Source organism: Pseudorasbora parva, chromosome 1 (genome assembly GCF_024679245.1).
Source record: "Pseudorasbora parva isolate DD20220531a chromosome 1, ASM2467924v1, whole genome shotgun sequence".
Lineage (NCBI taxonomy): Eukaryota > Metazoa > Chordata > Actinopteri > Cypriniformes > Gobionidae > Pseudorasbora > Pseudorasbora parva.
This window is the reverse complement of record NC_090172.1, coordinates 48,102,110-48,122,100: the sequence shown is the minus strand read 5'-3', so window position 1 is coordinate 48,122,100 and position 19,991 is coordinate 48,102,110.

The following is a 19,991-nucleotide window of genomic DNA, read 5'->3' as shown; positions in this document are numbered from 1 at the left end:
CTTTTTTCATCGGATTCCTTGGCTCAAGCCGATTCGATTTCACCCTATGATGTCATTTTCCGGTATGCAAATTTTCCCGCCATTTTGAATTTTCTGAAAAACCTACTTTTTCGAACTCCTCCTAGGCCGTTGCTCCGATTTTCACGAAAATTGAAACAGATCATCTTCAGAGCATGTTGACAAAAAGTTATGGAATTCAAGTTGATTCGTCCAATCGTTTTCAATAAACGCACAAACAAATTTTACGTGGAGGTTGCAAAAACACACTAAAGGCTATATCTCCGCAACGCTTTATCGTATTCAAACCAACCTTGGTACATGTCATCACAAGCATGACTTGAAGCAACATGCAGCGTTTCGGCGCAGCGCCACCTACCTGTCCGGAGATATGAAAAATGCCTATTTTGGCTTATAACTTCTGAACCGTTTATCCAAAAATCATAAAATTGGTCTCATTAGATTCAGGGCGTCATGCCGAGTCGACTGATATCCAATTTTACCATGTCGGCCATTTTGGATGTCGGCCATTTTGAATTATGTGCAAAAATGCTGTATTTTATGAACGCATGAACAGATTGTTATGAAACTTGGTATGGGTCATCACCACGATGCCCTGAAGTAGCCTGAGAAGTTTCGAAACAGCGCCACCTAGTGGAGAATTTTTTTTTTCAAACGCTTATAACTTTGGGTGTGGTTGACATATTTTGATGGGAGTGTGTTTTTTGGTCTCCTGAATCCTTGCCGACTCCAACGATACCAGACTTGCCAGGTTTCGGCATATGGTTTGCGCAGAGTTGTAATTTAGTGCTTAAAAAACATTTGCTGATATCTTCGAAACCGCTAGTCCGATCGAGACGAAACCAGCCTCAGAAGTTCGGAAACATAGGTCGATAGCTATACGCTAATGCCAAAATCTCAAAATATTGATAGTAAGGGGTAGTAAAATCCAATCAAAGTCAGGTGTCAGTCCTTTTTTACGTGTTTTTTCATATAAATGTCTATAACTCCAAAACAAAATGAGATATTTTCACCAAACTTGACACACATATGTATGGGCTCACTATGAGGACACATAAAAAAATTGGTGGGATTGTGCCTCTTGGTGGCGCTATAATAAAACAAAACATGAAATTCCCATTGACTTCAATGCAGTATTACGGTTTAAAATGCTAATGCTATAATTTAAGAATGCATTAGCGTATCGTTACAAAACTCGGTATGTGTCTTCCGCTCCATGTCCCGAAGATACTCAAAAAGTTTCGGGGCAGCGCCACCTTGTGGTCAAAAGTTGTAATAAAATGTACAAAAATGCTAATAACTTTTGATTAAATTAGCCTATTGTAATGAGACTGGTCATAATACATTCATTGGCTCATGCCGAGAAGATAGATACCAATTTTGCCATATTTTGCAAACATATCTGTGCTCCATCTTGTTATTTGTTAAAAATCTACTTTTTCAAACTCATCCTAGACCGTTTGTCCGATTTTCACCAAAATTGATCCGTATCGTCTTCAGACCATGCTGACAAATAGTTATGGATTTCGGATTGATAGACAAAACAGTTTTCATATACCACTGCAACAGAGTTGAGCCATGATGCAAAAATGACTCTTGAGGCTGTATCTCTGCAATGCTTTGACATATTGACACCAAACTTTGCATGTGTCATTGTCATCTCAATCTGACTAAACCACATCAGTTTCGTAACAGTGACACCTATTGGTCGAAAGTGATAAACCATTAAACCATTATTATTGACTGTATTTAAAATTTGACTGCTATTTTGCCTAAAATCAACTTAATAGGTCCTTAATGGCTCATTGTTGCAGTTGGCTTGAGACTTCCAGCCATGCTGGCATGTCTTGTCTTCTTCTTTGCGCTTGGCCCCGATAATGGCTGCTTGCAGCTATATTTAGGGGCCAAGCACCGAAGGTGCGGAGGCACCTATTGAAATCGTTAGTGTTCCTATTATTATTATTATTCTGCTTCTTCTTCTTCTTCTTCTTCCGCCATAGGAGTCTCTGGCAGCCCATAGAACTGTATGGTAAAAAGTTGTGAAATTTGGCACACTCATAGAGGCCAGTCTGAGCTGTCACTATAGCAAATTTGGTGCCTCTAACTCAATCCCTCTAGCGCCACCACCTGTCCAAAGTTTCACTCATATTTATGCTTATAACTTTTGACCCCTAAGGGCTAGAAACAAAATTCTTTTTTCATCGGATTCCTTGGCTCAAGCCGATTCGATTTCACCCTATGATGTCATTTTCCGGTATGCAAATTTTCCCGCCATTTTGAATTTTCTGAAAAACCTACTTTTTCGAACTCCTCCTAGGCCGTTGCTCCGATTTTCACGAAAATTGAAACAGATCATCTTCAGAGCATGTTGACAAAAAGTTATGGAATTCAAGTTGATTCGTCCAATCGTTTTCAATAAACGCACAAACAAATTTTACGTGGAGGTTGCAAAAACACACTAAAGGCTATATCTCCGCAACGCTTTATCGTATTCAAACCAACCTTGGTACATGTCATCACAAGCATGACTTGAAGCAACATGCAGCGTTTCGGCGCAGCGCCACCTACCTGTCCGGAGATACGAAAAATGCCTATTTTGGCTTATAACTTCTGAACCGTTTATCCAAAAATCATAAAATTGGTCTCATTAGATTCAGGGCGTCATGCCGAGTCGACTGATATCCAATTTTACCATGTCGGCCATTTTGGATGTCGGCCATTTTGAATTATGTGCAAAAATGCTGTATTTTATGAACGCATGAACAGATTGTTATGAAACTTGGTATGGGTCATCACCACGATGCCCTGAAGTAGCCTGAGAAGTTTCGAAACAGCGCCACCTAGTGGAGAATTTTTTTTTTCAAACGCTTATAACTTTGGGTGTGGTTGACATATTTTGATGGGAGTGTGTTTTTTGGTCTCCTGAATCCTTGCCGACTCCAACGATACCAGACTTGCCAGGTTTCGGCATATGGTTTGCGCAGAGTTGTAATTTAGTGCTTAAAAAACATTTGCTGATATCTTCGAAACCGCTAGTCCGATCGAGACGAAACCAGCCTCAGAAGTTCGGAAACATAGGTCGATAGCTATACGCTAATGCCCAAATCTCAAAATATTGATAGTAAGGGGTAGTAAAATCCAATCAAAGTCAGGTGTCAGTCATTTTTTACGTGTTTTTTCATATAAATGTCTATAACTCCAAAACAAAATGAAATATTTTCACCAAACTTGACACACATATGTATGGGCTCACTACGAGGACACATAAAAAAATTGGTGGGATTGTGCCTCTTGGTGGCGCTATAATAAAACAAAACATGAAATTCCCATTGACTTCAATGCAGTATTATGGTTTAAAATGCTAATGCTATAATTTAAGAATGCATTAGCGTATCGTTACAAAACTCGGTATGTGTCTTCCGCTCCATGTCCTGAAGATACTCAAAAAGTTTCGGGGTAGCGCCACCTTGTGGTCAAAAGTTGTAATAAAATGTACAGAAATGCGAATAACTTTTGATTAAATTAACCCATTGTAATGAAACTGGTCATAATACAGTCAATGGCTCATGCCGAGAACATGGATACCAATTGTGCCATATTTTGCAAACCTATCTGTCCTCCGTCTTGTTATTTGTTACAAACCTACTTTTTCAAACTCATCCTAGACCGTTTGTCCGATTTTCACCAAAATTGATCCGTATCGTCTTCAGACCATGCTGACAAATAGTTATGGATTTCGGATTGATAGACAAAACAGTTTTCATATACCACTGCAACAGAGTTGAGCCATGATGCAAAAATTACTCTTGAGGCTGTATCTCTGCAATGCTTTGACATATTGACACCAAACTTTGCATGTGTCATTGTCATCTCAATCTGACTAAACCACATCAGTTTCGTAACAGTGACACCTATTGGTCGAAAGTGATAAACCATTAAACCATTATTATTGACTGTATTTAAAATTTGACTGCTATTTTGCCTAAAATCAACTTAATAGGTCCTTAATGGCTCATTGTTGCAGTTGGCTTGAGACTTCCAGCCATGCTGGCATGTCTTGTCTTCTTCTTTGCGCTTGGCCCCGATAATGGCTGCTTGCAGCTATATTTAAAAATGTATTTGTATTTAGGGGCCAAGCACCGAAGGTGCGGAGGCACCTATTGAAATCGTTAGTGTTCCTATTATTAGGGGCCAAGCACCGAAGGTGCGGAGGCACCTATTGAAATCGTTAGTGTTCCTATTATTATTATTAGGGGCCAAGCACCGAAGGTGCGGAGGCACCTATTGAAATCGTTAGTGTTCCTATTATTATTCTGCTTCTTCTTCTTTTTCCGCCATAGGAGTCTCTGGCAGCCCATAGAACCGTATGGTAAAAAGTTGTGAAATTTGGCACACTCATAGAGGCCAGTCTGAGCTGTCACTATAGCAAATTTGGTGCCTCTAACTCAATCCCTCTAGCGCCACCACCTGTCCAAAGTTTCACTCATATTTATGCTTATAACTTTTGACCCCTAAGGGCTAGAAACAAAATTCTTTTTTCATCGGATTCCTTGGCTCAAGCCGATTCGATTTCACCCTATGATGTCATTTTCCGGTATGCAAATTTTCCCGCCATTTTGAATTTTCTGAAAAACCTACTTTTTCGAACTCCTCCTAGGCCGTTGCTCCGATTTTCACGAAAATTGAAACAGATCATCTTCAGAGCATGTTGACAAAAAGTTATGGAATTCAAGTTGATTCGTCCAATCGTTTTCAATAAACGCACAAACAAATTTTACGTGGAGGTTGCAAAAACACACTAAAGGCTATATCTCCGCAACGCTTTATCGTATTCAAACCAACCTTGGTACATGTCATCACAAGCATGACTTGAAGCAACATGCAGCGTTTCGGCGCAGCGCCACCTACCTGTCCGGAGATACGAAAAATGCCTATTTTGGCTTATAACTTCTGAACCGTTTATCCAAAAATCATAAAATTGGTCTCATTAGATTCAGGGCGTCATGCCGAGTCGACTGATATCCAATTTTACCATGTCGGCCATTTTGGATGTCGGCCATTTTGAATTATGTGCAAAAATGCTGTATTTTATGAACGCATGAACAGATTGTTATGAAACTTGGTATGGGTCATCACCACGATGCCCTGAAGTAGCCTGAGAAGTTTCGAAACAGCGCCACCTAGTGGAGAATTTTTTTTTTCAAACGCTTATAACTTTGGGTGTGGTTGACATATTTTGATGGGAGTGTGTTTTTTGGTCTCCTGAATCCTTGCCGACTCCAACGATACCAGACTTGCCAGGTTTCGGCATATGGTTTGCGCAGAGTTGTAATTTAGTGCTTAAAAAACATTTGCTGATATCTTCGAAACCGCTAGTCCGATCGAGACGAAACCAGCCTCAGAAGTTCGGAAACATAGGTCGATAGCTATACGCTAATGCCCAAATCTCAAAATATTGATAGTAAGGGGTAGTAAAATCCAATCAAAGTCAGGTGTCAGTCATTTTTTACGTGTTTTTTCATATAAATGTCTATAACTCCAAAACAAAATGAAATATTTTCACCAAACTTGACACACATATGTATGGGCTCACTACGAGGACACATAAAAAAATTGGTGGGATTGTGCCTCTTGGTGGCGCTATAATAAAACAAAACATGAAATTCCCATTGACTTCAATGCAGTATTACGGTTTAAAATGCTAATGCTATAATTTAAGAATGCACTAGTGTATCATTACAAAACTCGGTATGTGTCTTCCGCTCTATGTCCCGAACATATTCAAAAAGTTTCGGGGCAGCGCCACCTTGTGGTCAAAAGTTGTAATAAAATGTACAAAAATGCTAATAACTTTTGATTAAATTAGCCTATTGTAATGAGACTGGTCATAATACATTCATTGGCTCATGCCGAGAAGATAGATACCAATTTTGCCATATTTTGCAAACATATCTGTGCTCCATCTTGTTATTTGTTAAAAATCTACTTTTTCAAACTCATCCTAGACCGTTTGTCCGATTTTCACCAAAATTGATCCGTATCGTCTTCAGACCATGCTGACAAATAGTTATGGATTTCGGATTGATAGACAAAACAGTTTTCATATACCACTGCAACAGAGTTGAGCCATGATGCAAAAATTACTCTTGAGGCTGTATCTCTGCAATGCTTTGACATATTGACACCAAACTTTGCATGTGTCATTGTCATCTCAATCTGACTAAACCACATCAGTTTCGTAACAGTGACACCTATTGGTCGAAAGTGATAAACCATTAAACCATTATTATTGACTGTATTTAAAATTTGACTGCTATTTTGCCTAAAATCAACTTAATAGGTCCTTAATGGCTCATTGTTGCAGTTGGCTTGAGACTTCCAGCCATGCTGGCATGTCTTGTCTTCTTCTTTGCGCTTGGCCCCGATAATGGCTGCTTGCAGCTATATTTCTGCTTCTTCTTCTTCTTCCGCCATAGGAGTCTCTGGCAGCCCATAGAACCGTATGGTAAAAAGTTGTGAAATTTGGCACACTCATAGAGGCCAGTCTGAGCTGTCACTATAGCAAATTTGGTGCCTCTAACTCAATCCCTCTAGCGCCACCACCTGTCCAAAGTTTCACTCATATTTATGCTTATAACTTTTGACCCCTAAGGGCTAGAAACAAAATTCTTTTTTCATCGGATTCCTTGGCTCAAGCCGATTCGATTTCACCCTATGATGTCATTTTCCGGTATGCAAATTTTCCCGCCATTTTGAATTTTCTGAAAAACCTACTTTTTCAAACTCCTCCTAGGCCGTTGCTCCGATTTTCACGAAAATTGAAACAGATCATCTTCAGAGCATGTTGACAAAAAGTTATGGAATTCAAGTTGATTCGTCCAATCGTTTTCAATAAACGCACAAACAAATTTTACGTGGAGGTTGCAAAAACACACTAAAGGCTATATCTCCGCAACGCTTTATCGTATTCAAACCAACCTTGGTACATGTCATCACAAGCATGACTTGAAGCAACATGCAGCGTTTCGGCGCAGCGCCACCTACCTGTCCGGAGATACGAAAAATGCCTATTTTGGCTTATAACTTCTGAACCGTTTATCCAAAAATCATAAAATTGGTCTCATTAGATTCAGGGCGTCATGCCGAGTCGACTGATATCCAATTTTACCATGTCGGCCATTTTGGATGTCGGCCATTTTGAATTATGTGCAAAAATGCTGTATTTTATGAACGCATGAACAGATTGTTATGAAACTTGGTATGGGTCATCACCACGATGCCCTGAAGTAGCCTGAGAAGTTTCGAAACAGCGCCACCTAGTGGAGAATTTTTTTTTTCAAACGCTTATAACTTTGGGTGTGGTTGACATATTTTGATGGGAGTGTGTTTTTTGGTCTCCTGAATCCTTGCCGACTCCAACGATACCAGACTTGCCAGGTTTCGGCATATGGTTTGCGCAGAGTTGTAATTTAGTGCTTAAAAAACATTTGCTGATATCTTCGAAACCGCTAGTCCGATCGAGACGAAACCAGCCTCAGAAGTTCGGAAACATAGGTCGATAGCTATACGCTAATGCCCAAATCTCAAAATATTGATAGTAAGGGGTAGTAAAATCCAATCAAAGTCAGGTGTCAGTCATTTTTTACGTGTTTTTTCATATAAATGTCTATAACTCCAAAACAAAATGAAATATTTTCACCAAACTTGACACACATATGTATGGGCTCACTACGAGGACACATAAAAAAATTGGTGGGATTGTGCCTCTTGGTGGCGCTATAATAAAACAAAACATGAAATTCCCATTGACTTCAATGCAGTATTACGGTTTAAAATGCTAATGCTATAATTTAAGAATGCACTAGTGTATCATTACAAAACTCGGTATGTGTCTTCCGCTCTATGTCCCGAAGATATTCAAAAAGTTTCGGGGCAGCGCCACCTTGTGGTCAAAAGTTGTAATAAAATGTACAAAAATGCTAATAACTTTTGATTAAATTAGCCTATTGTAATGAGACTGGTCATAATACATTCATTGGCTCATGCCGAGAAGATAGATACCAATTTTGCCATATTTTGCAAACATATCTGTGCTCCATCTTGTTATTTGTTAAAAATCTACTTTTTCAAACTCATCCTAGACCGTTTGTCCGATTTTCACCAAAATTGATCCGTATCGTCTTCAGACCATGCTGACAAATACTTATGGATTTCGGATTGATAGACAAAACAGTTTTCATATACCACTGCAACAGAGTTGAGCCATGATGCAAAAATTACTCTTGAGGCTGTATCTCTGCAATGCTTTGACATATTGACACCAAACTTTGCATGTGTCATTGTCATCTCAATCTGACTAAACCACATCAGTTTCGTAACAGTGACACCTATTGGTCGAAAGTGATAAACCATTAAACCATTATTATTGACTGTATTTAAAATTTGACTGCTATTTTGCCTAAAATCAACTTAATAGGTCCTTAATGGCTCATTGTTGCAGTTGGCTTGAGACTTCCAGCCATGCTGGCATGTCTTGTCTTCTTCTTTGCGCTTGGCCCCGATAATGGCTGCTTGCAGCTATATTTAGGGGCCAAGCACCGAAGGTGCGGAGGCACCTATTGAAATCGTTAGTGTTCCTATTATTATTCTGCTTCTTCTTCTTTTTCCGCCATAGGAGTCTCTGGCAGCCCATAGAACCGTATGGTAAAAAGTTGTGAAATTTGGCACACTCATAGAGGCCAGTCTGAGCTGTCACTATAGCAAATTTGGTGCCTCTAACTCAATCCCTCTAGCGCCACCACCTGTCCAAAGTTTCACTCATATTTATGCTTATAACTTTTGACCCCTAAGGGCTAGAAACAAAATTCTTTTTTCATCGGATTCCTTGGCTCAAGCCGATTCGATTTCACCCTATGATGTCATTTTCCGGTATGCAAATTTTCCCGCCATTTTGAATTTTCTGAAAAACCTACTTTTTCGAACTCCTCCTAGGCCGTTGCTCCGATTTTCACGAAAATTGAAACAGATCATCTTCAGAGCATGTTGACAAAAAGTTATGGAATTCAAGTTGATTCGTCCAATCGTTTTCAATAAACGCACAAACAAATTTTACGTGGAGGTTGCAAAAACACACTAAAGGCTATATCTCCGCAACGCTTTATCGTATTCAAACCAACCTTGGTACATGTCATCACAAGCATGACTTGAAGCAACATGCAGCGTTTCGGCGCAGCGCCACCTACCTGTCCGGAGATACGAAAAATGCCTATTTTGGCTTATAACTTCTGAACCGTTTATCCAAAAATCATAAAATTGGTCTCATTAGATTCAGGGCGTCATGCCGAGTCGACTGATATCCAATTTTACCATGTCGGCCATTTTGGATGTCGGCCATTTTGAATTATGTGCAAAAATGCTGTATTTTATGAACGCATGAACAGATTGTTATGAAACTTGGTATGGGTCATCACCACGATGCCCTGAAGTAGCCTGAGAAGTTTCGAAACAGCGCCACCTAGTGGAGAATTTTTTTTTTCAAACGCTTATAACTTTGGGTGTGGTTGACATATTTTGATGGGAGTGTGTTTTTTGGTCTCCTGAATCCTTGCCGACTCCAACGATACCAGACTTGCCAGGTTTCGGCATATGGTTTGCGCAGAGTTGTAATTTAGTGCTTAAAAAACATTTGCTGATATCTTCGAAACCGCTAGTCCGATCGAGACGAAACCAGCCTCAGAAGTTCGGAAACATAGGTCGATAGCTATATGCTAATGCCCAAATCTCAAAATATTGATAGTAAGGGGTAGTAAAATCCAATCAAAGTCAGGTGTCAGTCATTTTTTACGTGTTTTTTCATATAAATGTCTATAACTCCAAAACAAAATGAAATATTTTCACCAAACTTGACACACATATGTATGGGCTCACTACGAGGACACATAAAAAAATTGGTGGGATTGTGCCTCTTGGTGGCGCTATAATAAAACAAAACATGAAATTCCCATTGACTTCAATGCAGTATTACGGTTTAAAATGCTAATGCTATAATTTAAGAATGCACTAGTGTATCGTTACAAAACTCGGTATGTGTCTTCCGCTCTATGTCCCGAAGATATTCAAAAAGTTTCGGGGCAGCGCCACCTTGTGGTCAAAAGTTGTAATAAAATGTACAAAAATGCTAATAACTTTTGATTAAATTAGCCTATTGTAATGAGACTGGTCATAATACATTCATTGGCTCATGCCGAGAAGATAGATACCAATTTTGCCATATTTTGCAAACATATCTGTGCTCCATCTTGTTATTTGTTAAAAATCTACTTTTTCAAACTCATCCTAGACCGTTTGTCCGATTTTCACCAAAATTGATCCGTATCGTCTTCAGACCATGCTGACAAATAGTTATGGATTTCGGATTGATAGACAAAACAGTTTTCATATACCACTGCAACAGAGTTGAGCCATGATGCAAAAATTACTCTTGAGGCTGTATCTCTGCAATGCTTTGACATATTGACACCAAACTTTGCATGTGTCATTGTCATCTCAATCTGACTAAACCACATCAGTTTCGTAACAGTGACACCTATTGGTCGAAAGTGATAAACCATTAAACCATTATTATTGACTGTATTTAAAATTTGACTGCTATTTTGCCTAAAATCAACTTAATAGGTCCTTAATGGCTCATTGTTGCAGTTGGCTTGAGACTTCCAGCCATGCTGGCATGTCTTGTCTTCTTCTTTGCGCTTGGCCCCGATAATGGCTGCTTGCAGCTATATTTAGGGGCCAAGCACCGAAGGTGCGGAGGCACCTATTGAAATCGTTAGTGTTCCTATTATTATTATTCTGCTTCTTCTTCTTCTTCTTCTTCCGCCATAGGAGTCTCTGGCAGCCCATAGAACCGTATGGTAAAAAGTTGTGAAATTTGGCACACTCATAGAGGCCAGTCTGAGCTGTCACTATAGCAAATTTGGTGCCTCTAACTCAATCCCTCTAGCGCCACCACCTGTCCAAAGTTTCACTCATATTTATGCTTATAACTTTTGACCCCTAAGGGCTAGAAACAAAATTCTTTTTTCATCGGATTCCTTGGCTCAAGCCGATTCGATTTCACCCTATGATGTCATTTTCCGGTATGCAAATTTTCCCGCCATTTTGAATTTTCTGAAAAACCTACTTTTTCGAACTCCTCCTAGGCCGTTGCTCCGATTTTCACGAAAATTGAAACAGATCATCTTCAGAGCATGTTGACAAAAAGTTATGGAATTCAAGTTGATTCGTCCAATCGTTTTCAATAAACGCACAAACAAATTTTACGTGGAGGTTGCAAAAACACACTAAAGGCTATATCTCCGCAACGCTTTATCGTATTCAAACCAACCTTGGTACATGTCATCACAAGCATGACTTGAAGCAACATGCAGCGTTTCGGCGCAGCGCCACCTACCTGTCCGGAGATACGAAAAATGCCTATTTTGGCTTATAACTTCTGAACCGTTTATCCAAAAATCATAAAATTGGTCTCATTAGATTCAGGGCGTCATGCCGAGTCGACTGATATCCAATTTTACCATGTCGGCCATTTTGGATGTCGGCCATTTTGAATTATGTGCAAAAATGCTGTATTTTATGAACGCATGAACAGATTGTTATGAAACTTGGTATGGGTCATCACCACGATGCCCTGAAGTAGCCTGAGAAGTTTCGAAACAGCGCCACCTAGTGGAGAATTTTTTTTTTCAAACGCTTATAACTTTGGGTGTGGTTGACATATTTTGATGGGAGTGTGTTTTTTGGTCTCCTGAATCCTTGCCGACTCCAACGATACCAGACTTGCCAGGTTTCGGCATATGGTTTGCGCAGAGTTGTAATTTAGTGCTTAAAAAACATTTGCTGATATCTTCGAAACCGCTAGTCCGATCGAGACGAAACCAGCCTCAGAAGTTCGGAAACATAGGTCGATAGCTATACGCTAATGCCCAAATCTCAAAATATTGATAGTAAGGGGTAGTAAAATCCAATCAAAGTCAGGTGTCAGTCATTTTTTACGTGTTTTTTCATATAAATGTCTATAACTCCAAAACAAAATGAAATATTTTCACCAAACTTGACACACATATGTATGGGCTCACTACGAGGACACATAAAAAAATTGGTGGGATTGTGCCTCTTGGTGGCGCTATAATAAAACAAAACATGAAATTCCCATTGACTTCAATGCAGTATTACGGTTTAAAATGCTAATGCTATATTTTAAGAATGCACTAGTGTATCATTACAAAACTCGGTATGTGTCTTCCGCTCTATGTCCCGAAGATATTCAAAAAGTTTCGGGGCAGCGCCACCTTGTGGTCAAAAGTTGTAATAAAATGTACAAAAATGCTAATAACTTTTGATTAAATTAGCCTATTGTAATGAGACTGGTCATAATACATTCATTGGCTCATGCCGAGAAGATAGATACCAATTTTGCCATATTTTGCAAACATATCTGTGCTCCGTCTTGTTATTTGTTAAAAATCTACTTTTTCAAACTCATCCTAGACCGTTTGTCCGATTTTCACCAAAATTGATCCGTATCGTCTTCAGACCATGCTGACAAATAGTTATGGATTTCGGATTGATAGACAAAACAGTTTTCATATACCACTGCAACAGAGTTGAGCCATGATGCAAAAATGACTCTTGAGGCTGTATCTCTGCAATGCTTTGACATATTGACACCAAACTTTGCATGTGTCATTGTCATCTCAATCTGACTAAACCACATCAGTTTCGTAACAGTGACACCTATTGGTCGAAAGTGATAAACCATTAAACCATTATTATTGACTGTATTTAAAATTTGACTGCTATTTTGCCTAAAATCAACTTAATAGGTCCTTAATGGCTCATTGTTGCAGTTGGCTTGAGACTTCCAGCCATGCTGGCATGTCTTGTCTTCTTCTTTGCGCTTGGCCCCGATAATGGCTGCTTGCAGCTATATTTAGGGGCCAAGCACCGAAGGTGCGGAGGCACCTATTGAAATCGTTAGTGTTCCTATTATTATTATTCTGCTTCTTCCGCCATAGGAGTCTCTGGCAGCCCATAGAACCGTATGGTAAAAAGTTGTGAAATTTGGCACACTCATAGAGGCCAGTCTGAGCTGTCACTATAGCAAATTTGGTGCCTCTAACTCAATCCCTCTAGCGCCACCACCTGTCCAAAGTTTCACTCATATTTATGCTTATAACTTTTGACCCCTAAGGGCTAGAAACAAAATTCTTTTTTCATCGGATTCCTTGGCTCAAGACGATTCGATTTCACCCTATGATGTCATTTTCCGGTATGCAAATTTTCCCGCCATTTTGAATTTTCTGAAAAACCTACTTTTTCGAACTCCTCCTAGGCCGTTGCTCCGATTTTCACGAAAATTGAAACAGATCATCTTCAGAGCATGTTGACAAAAAGTTATGGAATTCAAGTTGATTCGTCCAATCGTTTTCAATAAACGCACAAACAAATTTTACGTGGAGGTTGCAAAAACACACTAAAGGCTATATCTCCACAACGCTTTATCGTATTCAAACCAAACTTGGTACATGTCATCACAAGCATGACCTGAAGCAACATGCAGCGTTTCGGCGCAGCGCCACCTACTGGTCCGGAGATACGAAAAATGCATATTTTGGCTTATAACTTCTGAACCGTTTATCCAAAAATCATAAAATTGGTCTCATTAGATTCAGGGCGTCATGCCGAGTCGACTGATATCCAATTTTACCATGTCGGCCATTTTGGATGTCGGCCATTTTGAATTATGTGCAAAAATGCTGTATTTTATGAACGCATGAACGGATTGTTACGAAACTTGGTATGGGTCATCACCACGATGCCCTGAAGTAGCCTGAGAAGTTTCGAAACAGCGCCACCTAGTGGAGAATTTTTTTTTTCAAACGCTTATAACTTTGGGTGTGGTTGACATATTTTGATGGGAGTGTGTTTTTTGGTCTCCTGAATCCTTGCCGACTCCAACGATACCAGACTTGCCAGGTTTCGGCATATGGTTTGCGCAGAGTTGTAATTTAGTGCTTAAAAAACATTTGCTGATATCTTCGAAACCGCTAGTCCGATCGAGACGAAACCAGCCTCAGAAGTTCGGAAACATAGGTCGATAGCTATACGCTAATGCCCAAATCTCAAAATATTGATAGTAAGGGGTAGTAAAATCCAATCAAAGTCAGGTGTCAGTCCTTTTTTACGTGTTTTTTCATATAAATGTCTATAACTCCAAAACAAAATGAGATATTTTCACCAAACTTGACACACATATGTATGGGCTCACTATGAGGACACATAAAAAAATTGGTGGGATTGTGCCTCTTGGTGGCGCTATAATAAAACAAAACATGAAATTCCCATTGACTTCAATGCAGTATTATGGTTTAAAATGCTAATGCTATAATTTAAGAATGCATTAGCGTATCGTTACAAAACTCGGTATGTGTCTTCCGCTCCATGTCCTGAAGATACTCAAAAAGTTTCGGGGTAGCGCCACCTTGTGGTCAAAAGTTGTAATAAAAAGTACAGAAATGCGAATAACTTTTGATTAAATTAACCCATTGTAATGAAACTGGTCATAATACAGTCAATGGCTCATGCCGAGAACATGGATACCAATTGTGCCATATTTTGCAAACCTATCTGTCCTCCGTCTTGTTATTTGTTAAAAACCTACTTTTTCAAACTCATCCTAGACCGTTTGTCCGATTTTCACCAAAATTGATCCGTATCGTCTTCAGACCATGCTGACAAATAGTTATGGATTTCGGATTGATAGACAAAACAGTTTTCATATACCACTGCAACAGAGTTGAGCCATGATGCAAAAATTACTCTTGAGGCTGTATCTCTGCAATGCTTTGACATATTGACACCAAACTTTGCATGTGTCATTGTCATCTCAATCTGACTAAACCACATCAGTTTCGTAACAGTGACACCTATTGGTCGAAAGTGATAAACCATTAAACCATTATTATTGACTGTATTTAAAATTTGACTGCTATTTTGCCTAAAATCAACTTAATAGGTCCTTAATGGCTCATTGTTGCAGTTGGCTTGAGACTTCCAGCCATGCTGGCATGTCTTGTCTTCTTCTTTGCGCTTGGCCCCGATAATGGCTGCTTGCAGCTATATTTATTATTCTGCTTCTTCCGCCATAGGAGTCTCTGGCAGCCCATAGAACCGTATGGTAAAAAGTTGTGAAATTTGGCACACTCATAGAGGCCAGTCTGAGCTGTCACTATAGCAAATTTGGTGCCTCTAACTCAATCCCTCTAGCGCCACCACCTGTCCAAAGTTTCACTCATATTTATGCTTATAACTTTTGACCCCTAAGGGCTAGAAACAAAATTCTTTTTTCATCGGATTCCTTGGCTCAAGCCGATTCGATTTCACCCTATGATGTCATTTTCCGGTATGCAAATTTTCCCGCCATTTTGAATTTTCTGAAAAACCTACTTTTTCGAACTCCTCCTAGGCCGTTGCTCCGATTTTCACGAAAATTGAAACAGATCATCTTCAGAGCATGTTGACAAAAAGTTATGGAATTCAAGTTGATTCGTCCAATCGTTTTCAATAAACGCACAAACAAATTTTACGTGGAGGTTGCAAAAACACACTAAAGGCTATATCTCCGCAACGCTTTATCGTATTCAAACCAACCTTGGTACATGTCATCACAAGCATGACTTGAAGCAACATGCAGCGTTTCGGCGCAGCGCCACCTACCTGTCCGGAGATACGAAAAATGCCTATTTTGGCTTATAACTTCTGAACCGTTTATCCAAAAATCATAAAATTGGTCTCATTAGATTCAGGGCGTCATGCCGAGTCGACTGATATCCAATTTTACCATGTCGGCCATTTTGGATGTCGGCCATTTTGAATTATGTGCAAAAATGCTGTATTTTATGAACGCATGAACAGATTGTTATGAAACTTGGTATGGGTCATCACCACGATGCCCTGAAGTAGCCTGAGAAGTTTCGAAACAGCGCCACCTAGTGGAGAATTTTTTTTTTCAAACGCTTATAACTTTGGGTGTGGTTGACATATTTTGATGGGAGTGTGTTTTTTGGTCTCCTGAATCCTTGCCGACTCCAACGATACCAGACTTGCCAGGTTTCGGCATATGGTTTGCGCAGAGTTGTAATTTAGTGCTTAAAAAACATTTGCTGATATCTTCGAAACCGCTAGTCCGATCGAGACGAAACCAGCCTCAGAAGTTCGGAAACATAGGTCGATAGCTATACGCTAATGCCCAAATCTCAAAATATTGATAGTAAGGGGTAGTAAAATCCAATCAAAGTCAGGTGTCAGTCCTTTTTTACGTGTTTTTTCATATAAATGTCTATAACTCCAAAACAAAATGAGATATTTTCACCAAACTTGACACACATATGTATGGGCTCACTACGAGGACACATAAAAAAATTGGTGGGATTGTGCCTCTTGGTGGCGCTATAATAAAACAAAACATGAAATTCCCATTGACTTCAATGCAGTATTATGGTTTAAAATGCTAATGCTATAATTTAAGAATGCATTAGCGTATCGTTACAAAACTCGGTATGTGTCTTCCGCTCCATGTCCTGAAGATACTCAAAAAGTTTCGGGGTAGCGCCACCTTGTGGTCAAAAGTTGTAATAAAATGTACAGAAATGCGAATAACTTTTGATTAAATTAACCCATTGTAATGAAACTGGTCATAATACAGTCAATGGCTCATGCCGAGAACATGGATACCAATTGTGCCATATTTTGCAAACCTATCTGTCCTCCGTCTTGTTATTTGTTAAAAACCTACTTTTTCAAACTCATCCTAGACCGTTTGTCCGATTTTCACCAAAATTGATCCGTATCGTCTTCAGACCATGCTGACAAATACTTATGGATTTCGGATTGATAGACAAAACAGTTTTCATATACCACTGCAACAGAGTTGAGCCATGATGCAAAAATGACTCTTGAGGCTGTATCTCTGCAATGCTTTGACATATTGACACCAAACTTTGCATGTGTCATTGTCATCTCAATCTGACTAAACCACATCAGTTTCGTAACAGTGACACCTATTGGTCGAAAGTGATAAACCATTAAACCATTATTATTGACTGTATTTAAAATTTGACTGCTATTTTGCCTAAAATCAACTTAATAGGTCCTTAATGGCTCATTGTTGCAGTTGGCTTGAGACTTCCAGCCATGCTGGCATGTCTTGTCTTCTTCTTTGCGCTTGGCCCCGATAATGGCTGCTTGCAGCTATATTTAGGGGCCAAGCACCGAAGGTGCGGAGGCACCTATTGAAATCGTTAGTGTTCCTATTATTATTATTCTGCTTCTTCTTCTTCTTCTTCTTCTTCTTCTTCTTTTTCTTCTTCCGCCATAGGAGTCTCTGGCAGCCCATAGAACCGTATGGTAAAAAGTTGTGAAATTTGGCACACTCATAGAGGCCAGTCTGAGCTGTCACTATAGCAAATTTGGTGCCTCTAACTCAATCCCTCTAGCGCCACCACCTGTCCAAAGTTTCACTCATATTTATGCTTATAACTTTTGACCCCTAAGGGCTAGAAACAAAATTCTTTTTTCATCGGATTCCTTGGCTCAAGCCGATTCGATTTCACCCTATGATGTCATTTTCCGGTATGCAAATTTTCCCGCCATTTTGAATTTTCTGAAAAACCTACTTTTTCGAACTCCTCCTAGGCCGTTGCTCCGATTTTCACGAAAATTGAAACAGATCATCTTCAGAGCATGTTGACAAAAAGTTATGGAATTCAAGTTGATTCGTCCAATCGTTTTCAATAAACGCACAAACAAATTTTACGTGGAGGTTGCAAAAACACACTAAAGGCTATATCTCCGCAACGCTTTATCGTATTCAAACCAACCTTGGTACATGTCATCACAAGCATGACTTGAAGCAACATGCAGCGTTTCGGCGCAGCGCCACCTACCTGTCCGGAGATACGAAAAATGCCTATTTTGGCTTATAACTTCTGAACCGTTTATCCAAAAATCATAAAATTGGTCTCATTAGATTCAGGGCGTCATGCCGAGTCGACTGATATCCAATTTTACCATGTCGGCCATTTTGGATGTCGGCCATTTTGAATTATGTGCAAAAATGCTGTATTTTATGAACGCATGAACAGATTGTTATGAAACTTGGTATGGGTCATCACCACGATGCCCTGAAGTAGCCTGAGAAGTTTCGAAACAGCGCCACCTAGTGGAGAATTTTTTTTTTCAAACGCTTATAACTTTGGGTGTGGTTGACATATTTTGATGGGAGTGTGTTTTTTGGTCTCCTGAATCCTTGCCGACTCCAACGATACCAGACTTGCCAGGTTTCGGCATATGGTTTGCGCAGAGTTGTAATTTAGTGCTTAAAAAACATTTGCTGATATCTTCGAAACCGCTAGTCCGATCGAGACGAAACCAGCCTCAGAAGTTCGGAAACATAGGTCGATAGCTATACGCTAATGCCCAAATCTCAAAATATTGATAGTAAGGGGTAGTAAAATCCAATCAAAGTCAGGTGTCAGTCCTTTTTTACGTGTTTTTTCATATAAATGTCTATAACTCCAAAACAAAATGAGATATTTTCACCAAACTTGACACACATATGTATGGGCTCACTACGAGGACACATAAAAAAATTGGTGGGATTGTGCCTCTTGGTGGCGCTATAATAAAACAAAACATGAAATTCCCATTGACTTCAATGCAGTATTATGGTTTAAAATGCTAATGCTATAATTTAAGAATGCATTAGCGTATCGTTACAAAACTCGGTATGTGTCTTCCGCTCCATGTCCTGAAGATACTCAAAAAGTTTCGGGGTAGCGCCACCTTGTGGTCAAAAGTTGTAATAAAATGTACAGAAATGCGAATAACTTTTGATTAAATTAACCCATTGTAATGAAACTGGTCATAATACAGTCAATGGCTCATGCCGAGAACATGGATACCAATTGTGCCATATTTTGCAAACCTATCTGTCCTCCGTCTTGTTATTTGTTAAAAACCTACTTTTTCAAACTCATCCTAGACCGTTTGTCCGATTTTCACCAAAATTGATCCGTATCGTCTTCAGACCATGCTGACAAATACTTATGGATTTCGGATTGATAGACAAAACAGTTTTCATATACCACTGCAACAGAGTTGAGCCATGATGCAAAAATGACTCTTGAGGCTGTATCTCTGCAATGCTTTGACATATTGACACCAAACTTTGCATGTGTCATTGTCATCTCAATCTGACTAAACCACATCAGTTTCGTAACAGTGACACCTATTGGTCGAAAGTGATAAACCATTAAACCATTATTATTGACTGTATTTAAAATTTGACTGCTATTTTGCCTAAAATCAACTTAATAGGTCCTTAATGGCTCATTGTTGCAGTTGGCTTGAGACTTCCAGCCATGCTGGCATGTCTTGTCTTCTTCTTTGCGCTTGGCCCCGATAATGGCTGCTTGCAGCTATATTTAGGGGCCAAGCACCGAAGGTGCGGAGGCACCTATTGAAATCGTTAGTGTTCCTATTATTATTATTCTGCTTCTTCTTCTTCTTCTTCTTCTTCTTCTTCTTTTTCTTCTTCCGCCATAGGAGTCTCTGGCAGCCCATAGAACCGTATGGTAAAAAGTTGTGAAATTTGGCACACTCATAGAGGCCAGTCTGAGCTGTCACTATAGCAAATTTGGTGCCTCTAACTCAATCCCTCTAGCGCCACCACCTGTCCAAAGTTTCACTCATATTTATGCTTATAACTTTTGACCCCTAAGGGCTAGAAACAAAATTCTTTTTTCATCGGATTCCTTGGCTCAAGCCGATTCGATTTCACCCTATGATGTCATTTTCCGGTATGCAAATTTTCCCGCCATTTTGAATTTTCTGAAAAACCTACTTTTTCGAACTCC